This window comes from Nyctereutes procyonoides, unplaced genomic scaffold (genome assembly GCF_905146905.1).
Source record: "Nyctereutes procyonoides isolate TBG_1078 unplaced genomic scaffold, NYPRO_anot_genome, whole genome shotgun sequence".
NCBI classification, from domain to species: Eukaryota; Metazoa; Chordata; class Mammalia; order Carnivora; family Canidae; genus Nyctereutes; species Nyctereutes procyonoides.
Window position 1 is genome coordinate 111,620,205 of NW_026575125.1, and position 8,635 is coordinate 111,628,839.

Sequence of the window (8,635 nt, forward strand, 5' to 3'; positions counted from 1 at the left end):
GTTGCTATCTCTCTAGCCCATAACCCTAATACAACAAGAAATTAGGAAAATGATCACCACTGAGGAAAGTTACCTTCAGGGAAATATCTGTTCTCAGACAGGCAGTATGGTAACATTGAGTGGTAACATGGAGTGAATCAAGATTTGTGCCAAATGTTTTCAGTGTGAATCTTGAATCTGCTACATTCCTTAGGCAGGAAATTATTCCTTGATAAATTGTTATTAGCAGATAAACATTGATTTTATTTATCTTCCTATCTCTAAAGTCTAACAGAATACCTGGCTAAAGGGCTGTTGCTTGAATCTAAGTCAGCGGTTTGAAAATCGAGGGAACATCAGGATTACCTGGACATTGGTTAAACTACAGAATGCCTGAGTTTTGGTCATGTCAGTCTGGGGCATGAACGTGCATTTCTCTCAAATTCCCAAAGGACACTAAAGAGACTCCTTTGGGAATCACACTTGGAGAGCCAGTGAGCATTATTTTGAACCAGGGGTCAACAAATTACAGCCAGTTGGCCAATCAACTCCTAGCCTCTTTTTATACAGCTCATGATCTAAGAAATTTTTTTTTGCATTTCTATAGGATGTTAACAACACACAAAGAAGAATATGTGACACACTTATTTGTGTCCTACAAAGGGTAAAATATTTACTATCTGGCCATTGACAGAAAACATTTACCAACCCCTCCTGATTTAAGCAATATGATTATTGCAAAAACAAACAACCAGGAAAAGGCTTAAACTGCAGAATAAAAATCAAATATTTATGGTCTGTGTTCCCTAAATCACACTGTATTTCCAATATGCCATCTCTGCCCAATTCTTGTTTGGCTGCTTATATCCATTTTAGGAGCTGTAAGAATGATTTCAATTATTCTGTGGAAGCATTTCCCTGAATTAAAATGTAGATATTTTTAGAAGCATTATTCTGTAATAGTTTGAGGAAAATAAGTATGGCATTAGTACTTTCGATATTTAAGCTTCTCTATTTTAACTGTACTTTAAATCCTTCCATTTTTGGAATGTTCTGATAGGCCCTTTCCAGATGTCAGATTTCTATCTGGAACATTTGAGCTTCAAATACATCTCTACAGTTTATGGGTGCTCATTCCAAACTTTTTACAACTGAGTATTTGGGCCTTTATATTGTTGAGGCTGCACATGGGCATGCCACAGTGTATGCTACATGCTGGACAGCTACCATACTCCGAATGCCTCTGTTAATTACTATCTTGAGAATCTAGAAATCCCTTCCTTCATCTATACTCCCATTAAGCAGAATGTGCAGAAAAACATGTAGCTCAGTGTTCAAGGTCAGGGACCCTGGGGTGGCCAACCTGGACTGTCTTCCTTATAACAAAGAGTGTCTAGGTGACAGGCCTTGATATCCTTGGAAACACTAGCCATGGAAGGAGGGGAAGGGCCACTGACAGTTGCTAGGTTAAGTTGCTATGCTATAGAAGCTTGCTGCACAGAGAACTCAGCTGGGGAGGCTCTCTCCAGTCTGCTGCTCCTGGACTCCTTGTATGTAAATTTCCCCAATAAACTTATGTCTCAATGACTGTCTCTGGGTCTTTTCTTTGGCCTCACTGGACCATCACCCACCCTCGACTTCAAGTCCACTAGAAAGCAGTTGCACACACAGCAAGTCATCACCCAGATTTCTATTATTCTTTATCTAGTTTAGAACTACATTCTTTACCTAGATTAAGATCAAGAAAGGAACCATAACATAACTAATCTCTAAAGAGTGTTTGTACACCCAAAGACTCCTTCCTGCCCATCCACATACTCTTAGTTCCACTCTTAGATCATGCTACTAATGATCTGTAGACTGATCATTAGTAGCAGCAATTATGAGTGTAGAGATTTCAGATACCCAGATAACGATTAATGATCGGAGGGATTGGTGCTTTAATATAAGACCTCAGGACCTCTGAACTACCCTGATTGGTGTGGGCCCCAGGAATGACTGAAATGGGCTTCCCTTCCTGGCTGGCAGGATGGAGGCTGTAAATTAAGCAAACATTAATTGAAAGAAACAAAGAATGTGGTATACCTTCCACAACTGAGCTTTTCTATTGAAATTTAAACTTGCCTCATGGAGAGAGTCTCTCCTTGGACTTCAAAGAATGTGTGTCCATCTTCATCACCGCCTACCTCATTATGACCCATAGAATTGAGGAAGGTAAATTTGAGACCATGGCTATGATTGTTGGTGAGCTGGTATGCAGAAATGAATGTAGCAAAAAAAAAAGAAAGAAAGAAAAGAAAAGAAATGAATGTGGCCCCTCAGAAGTCGCTGCTACTTCTGTCTATGATAGTGGTCTGAGAGAGCATGAAGCCTGACATTTAAGGATGAAACACCACTCCCCCAGCAGGTTGATCTTTAGAAGGGATCCTAAGGAGGAGAAGAAAATGTATACCTTCATACTTAATCTTAGCTTCTGTGCAGTTCCCAGGAGAATAGGTAGAAAGGGGAAGGGTATGAATTTTCATGTTTAAGGCCCTACATTAGATCTTAAACTTTAAAACCAGAATCAAAACATAATAGGAAATTCTTTCCTGAGAGGGAGTAGTATATCACAGCTGATGTTGGCAGGTCCTGAGTTATAAAAGATCCCTAATTGCCCCTTGCCTGGATGTGCTGCTCAAGACACATACTATTTAATTTAGACAGAATATTTTGCTTGCTATGGTAGTGATAACCTGCCCAAACTTGATGATATTTGCAACAATGTAAATTCTATCCAGGGAGAAAAGGATTTTTGGATCTTGCTCGGGGTAGACACAGAAAACGCTGTAGCAATTGTAGGCATCTGAGGCCAAGAAAGTACAAAACCTGATGGAATACCTAAAGGCACTTGGGTTCTGAAAGCACACAAGTGACTTTGGCTGAATCTTTGCATGCTTTAGGAGATGGTTTTCTTCTTGCTGAGAACCAGGGTGCATACTAGGCAGGCTTCTTAAATACACATCAGAGTGCTGGTGAAAAAGTCATCTGCATTTACACAGATGCTAGAGATCCTGTAACAGAGGAGACTGGCCCAGGAAATTTAAACTCAGACACCATTTAGCACAGATTTTGGCAGAAGTCCTCATAGCCACTTTGCAGACTTTTCGGAAGCCAGGTGGTAGCATGCCTGTGTATTCTCACTAAGTACAAGTCGCCAAGTCGAAGGGAACTTGGTTCCTCATCATATGGACACATCCTGGATTTTACCAGCAAGTAGACACACCCTTGACTTTTGCCATCAAGATGATAGCCTAGGGCACTGGCAGAAAAATTATTAATAATGGCACTGGTGGGTCATTAAAAGTTTAGAAAAATGAAAATATCTCTTTTTTTGCCTCACTTGTAGAAAGCCAGACATTTCATAGTAGACTATGCTGATTAAGAGAACACACAGGTAGTGATGTAGAAGACAAGGCTAACTGGGGGAATTTGGGGACATCTAGAAAGGACACACTAGTTCCACAACAGTGTAGCCTCAGTCAGCTCCTATATCTTCCCTTGGGTCAGACAACAGAGACCAAGTAGTGGGGGAGAAAGAGCATGAACAGCTAGTTACCAAATGATAGATGTTGGGTAACTGGATGAATGATTGATTTATAAGTCAACTATCCTGCTCTGTACCTTAATGTTAGACAAAATGAGTAAGAGATGATATTCAACATTTTGTTCCCAGAATCGAGGGCACATATACGTAAGGTACACTGTAGAAAAATTTAAAAACATAAAGGACAAACACCAATCTGAAAAGTCACCAAAGAAAAGAGACAGATTAGGAGTGCCTGGGTGGCTCAGTTGGTTAAGCTTCTGACTCCTGATTTTGGCTCAGGTCATGATCTCAGGAGTGATGAAATGGAGCCCTGTGTCAGGTTCCATGCTCAGTGGGGAGTCTGCTTCTCTCCCTTTCTCTTTCTCTCTTCCTCTGCCCTTCCCTCTGCTCACATACTCCAGAATAAATAAGTCTTAAAAAACAAAAAAGAGTATAACTTAAACAAAATGACCATTATTAGGCTGAATTATATCAGCAAAACTAGATGCCAGAAGACATACACAAAGGAAAATAGAGAAGGTCAATAAATCCAAAGACAAGTTCTCTGAAAAGACCAACAAAAAATTAAAAACTAACAAAACAGATCAAGAAAAATAATAGGAAAATGCAAAACTGAATTAGGGGAAAATGCACATAATTACAAATTTTTTAAGTAATAAGAGAATAGAAACAATAGTATTTTGACAAAATTTTTGAGAGTTATTAATGATTAAAATATATTTAAACAAACAAATCTACACTCACTAATAAAATTGAACTGGTAGTCAATTTCTAACTCCATCCCAATAAAAAAGATATGAATGCCAAGAAACTTTACAGACAAATTTCACCAAATATTTAAACAACTGATAGCCTTTGTATAATACAAATTATTTCCAGGAACAAAAAAGAGAGAAAGCTATTCAACAAATTTGATGAAACGAGTATAACCTTTGTACCAAATAAGAGAAGTATAAAAATAAATGTAGAGGAGCAAATTTTGCCACCCCAAAATATGCCTCTTTGGGATATCGATTATTCTAAGATGGTTATTTTTAAGAAACTGTGGACACAATAGAAACTTTGAAAACCAAGTAGACATTAGCCACCTTTTTTTTTAAAAAAAAGATTTATTTATTTATTTATTTATTTATTTATTTATTTATTTGAGAGACAGAGAAAGAGAGAGCAGTGGGAGGGGCAGAGGGAAAGAGAGTCTCAAGCAGACTCTTGTGCTGAGCCCGATGCAGGGTTCAATCCCACAACACTGAGATCATGACCTGAGCTGAGATCAAAAGTTGGATGCTTAACCAACTGAGTCACCCGGCACCCCTAGTTACCCTTTTATAAAAGACATTTACACATATGAGGAAATTTTTCATTTCTAAGAGTGTCTCCCTCAGTGCTAGGAAATGGAGAATGACTATAACCCTGTAGACACTGTTACTAGTGGAGAAGGCATGGACTTAAATCTGCATAACCACCTTACTTTTGTTTACTGTGCTCTTCCTGGTAACCTTCTATAACTGATTCCCCACCCCTGCCATCACCATTTATCTTTGCCTGGAGAGGGTATTTAAAGCAATGGCTTCAACCATTTTGAGGAGTTACAGTTTTCCTGGGTCTCTCCAATGTATATAGGTGGTATACATGTAATTAAGCTTTTGTTTAATTTCTTCCTATTAATCTGTCTCATATCAACTTTACTCTTAGACTAGCTAGAAGAACCTTGAAGGGAAGAGGACTTTTTTTTTCATCATCAACATAAGTATATAGCATAAAATAAAAATCCTAAATATATTATCATATTTAATCCAGCTATGTGTGCACATGCATGCACACATGTACATAAACATAATGATCAAGGATGTTTTATCTTAGGAATATAAGGATGCATCAATATCAGAAAATCTATGTGCTGACCCGGGCTCCACCCTCAAGTGAGGAGGTTGTGGCATTGGTGGGTTCCAGGCATTTTGAGCTCCAGACAAGATGATAGAGGTTGTTTGCAACAACCATCTAGGGAAGAAGGACCACATTAAGTGCAACAGTGATGACACCATCAGGAACCTTAAGAAGCTCCCCAAGATCACAGCCCAAACTGGCACCAATTGGAACAAGATCATCCTGAAGAAGCGGCACAAGTGGTTTTAAGGACCATGTATGTCTGGTGAACTATGAGATCCATGATGGGATGAACCTGGTGCTTTATTACCAATAGAGCAGAATTTTTTCTCCCTGTCCTGCCCTGCCTTGCCCTCCCCTCTGCCCTGCTCCCCTCCTCTCCCCTCCTCCTCTCCAGTCCCTTCTTCTCCCACCCTCACCCTCACACTGGTATAGATACCTGTTTTAAAAAACTCACATTAATCAAATCTTAGAAGTTGGAAAAAAAGGAAAAAGAAGAAAATCTATATAATTTATCACACTGTTATAAAAGAAAACAATATCAACAGATGGCAAAAAACCCAATTCAATAAGATTTAATCATTCATGACTGAAATTAACAAACTAGGAATCAATTAGTACTTTCTTAATCTGATAAATGATATCTATTTAAAAACCTAAGACAAAACATATTTAATAGTTAAACATTAAAATCATGTCTATTATATTCAGGAACAAAACAAGCATTCCTGCTATCACTCCTACTATTTAACATTGTGCTGTAAGTTCTAAATGACACATTCTAAGAAAAAGGAGATACATTAAAATCAAAAGAACAAAGAGAGAGACAAAACTGTACTTGTTTGTTGATGATAGGATTTCCTGTGAGAAACCAGGAGTCACAGCCAAATGAAACTGAAACTGCTTAAAAGCACAAACTTGAACAAAAAATAGCTGCACTAATGCTTCAGTGACTTATTTTTTTATTAAAGATTTATTTATTTATTTTAGAGATAGATAAGGGGGGGGGGAAGAGAAAGGGAGAGAGAGTCTGAAGCGGACTCTGCTGGGCCTGGAACCAGACATAGGGTTTGACCTCAGGACCCTGAGATCACCGCCTGAGCTGAAACCAGGAGTTAGATGCTTAAACTGACTGCACCACCAAGGTGCCCCGTGAATCTCTATTTTAAAGTAACCTTTTCCTCTCTTCTGCAAATCTCTCTTCCTCCCTTCTTAGCCTTTGATTTTAGGAACCCAGTACCACCCTGAAAACATGATGAACGAGGCAGGCAGCACATACACCATTCCTGGAGAAACAGGCTAGAGCTCGTATTTAACTATAAAACCTCCAAGCCCCTTCCTCCACGAGGGCTGCTACAGCCTCCTTCATCCAGCAAAGCAATAAGGCTATTCTCTCTCTTTATTCCAAACTCGTCCTTCACATTATATTTTGGCTCCAAAGAATAGAAGTTGGTTTTCAAGAATAAACTGACAAGAAAGTCCAGCAAGATTACTAAACACAAGTCAACAAACACAATATAGTGTTTCTATACCTCAGCAATAACCAACTCAAAAATGCAATGGAAAAGAAACATCCGGTGTTGTACTAGTGTAACTTCCTTGGAGTTAAACTAAAAACATGTTAAGATATACCCTTAGGGGCACCTGGGTGGTTCAGTCGGTTAAGTGTCTGCCTTCTGCTCAGGTCATGATCCCAGGGTCCTGGGATGGAGCCCTGCTTGCTCAGCAGGGGGTCAGCTTCTCCCTCTGCCCCTCCCCATGCCCAAGCTCTCTCTCCCTCTCAAATAAATACAATCTTAAAAAAGACATACTTTCAAAGAGAAAAGTATATAACATTTTCAAAGAACATAAAAATCCTGAACAAATGGAGAATAAACCCTATTCAAGAATGGGCGAGCCTAGTATCATAAAGTGAAAATTCTCCTGCAAATTAATCTATAAATTCAATGCTGTTTCAATCAAAATCTTATAAAGAAATTTTTTGCACTAGATTCTAAGATTCATATTGAGGACTAAAAATCCAAGAAACTTTAAAATTATCCTTGTTAAAAAAACAATACCAGGAGAAAGACTTATTCTTCCATATATCAGGATTTAGGACAAAGTTATCTTAATAGTGTTTATGCTGATAAATGGATCAGAATAGATGACCCAGGAAAGATCTGTACACACCGGTACACGATATGGTTGGCATTCCAACTAAGTGGGGAAATTGGCTTTCCATATATTAAAAATATGAGACTGTACCTTGCCATACCTAAAATAAATAAAAATGCTTAACTATGTAAATGCCTGAAATAAATTATATGACTATAACAAGAGAAAATGTAAATGATATCTTTGTGATCTTATGATAGGAAAGGATCTCTTAAGCATGACACAGCATGCAGAAATAAAGAAAAAAACTGATGGAACTGATTATTTCAAAAATTTAAAGTTCTATACAAAAACTAGCACAAAGAGAGTTAAAACACAAATTGTAGACTTGGAGAAACTATTTGTGACATTCATTTAAAGAAAATCAAATACATGGGACACAACAGAAAAATGGCTATCTTGCAGAAGAGGGAATTGGAATGTCCAAGAATAAACAAAAGATAAAATGCTCAACCTTACTAGTAAACTGAAGAAAAACAAAACAATCATCTCTCAGATTTTTAAAAATAAACCTCATAAATGTCTGTGAGAAGGAATGTAGAAATGTAAAGAAGAGCAACTCAACAAGAGCTGGCCAGTGCTAAAAATTTACATCTTAAATAGAAGCACCTCCTGTTATGTGAATAAAATTGAGTACTAGAAGGATTTAAGAAATTCCTGCTGACAATTGCAGCAGGTTAGGGAAAAGGGAAAATGGACTGTGGAGAGATGCAAAGAGGAGATCAGCTCTACCTACAATATTTTTATTTCATTTAAAAATATTAATCGGGCATCTGGGCGGCTCAGAAGGTTAGGCATCTGAGTTTGGCTCAAGTCATGATCCTGGGGTCCTGCTTCTCCCTCTCCCCAACCCCTCCACTTGTGTGAGTGCTCTCTCTTTCTCAAATGAGTAAATAAAATCTTTTAAAAAATGACCCAATGTTAAAATCTATTAACAAAATAGGATTTACATTGGGGAGCTAATTCTAGACTAAGGATGAATTGAGTTAATCAGCAATAAAAGAATCAAGAGATTTTGTAGAGATG

The 8,635-nt window shown here is 38.0% G+C and overlaps 1 pseudogene; it reads left to right on the forward strand.

Moving 5' to 3' along the window:
* Positions 1–5,539: 5,539 nt before the first annotated feature.
* On the forward strand, positions 5,540–5,768 carry LOC129518315 (ubiquitin-like protein 5; annotated as a pseudogene).
* The last annotated feature ends 2,867 nt before the right edge of the window (positions 5,769–8,635 follow it).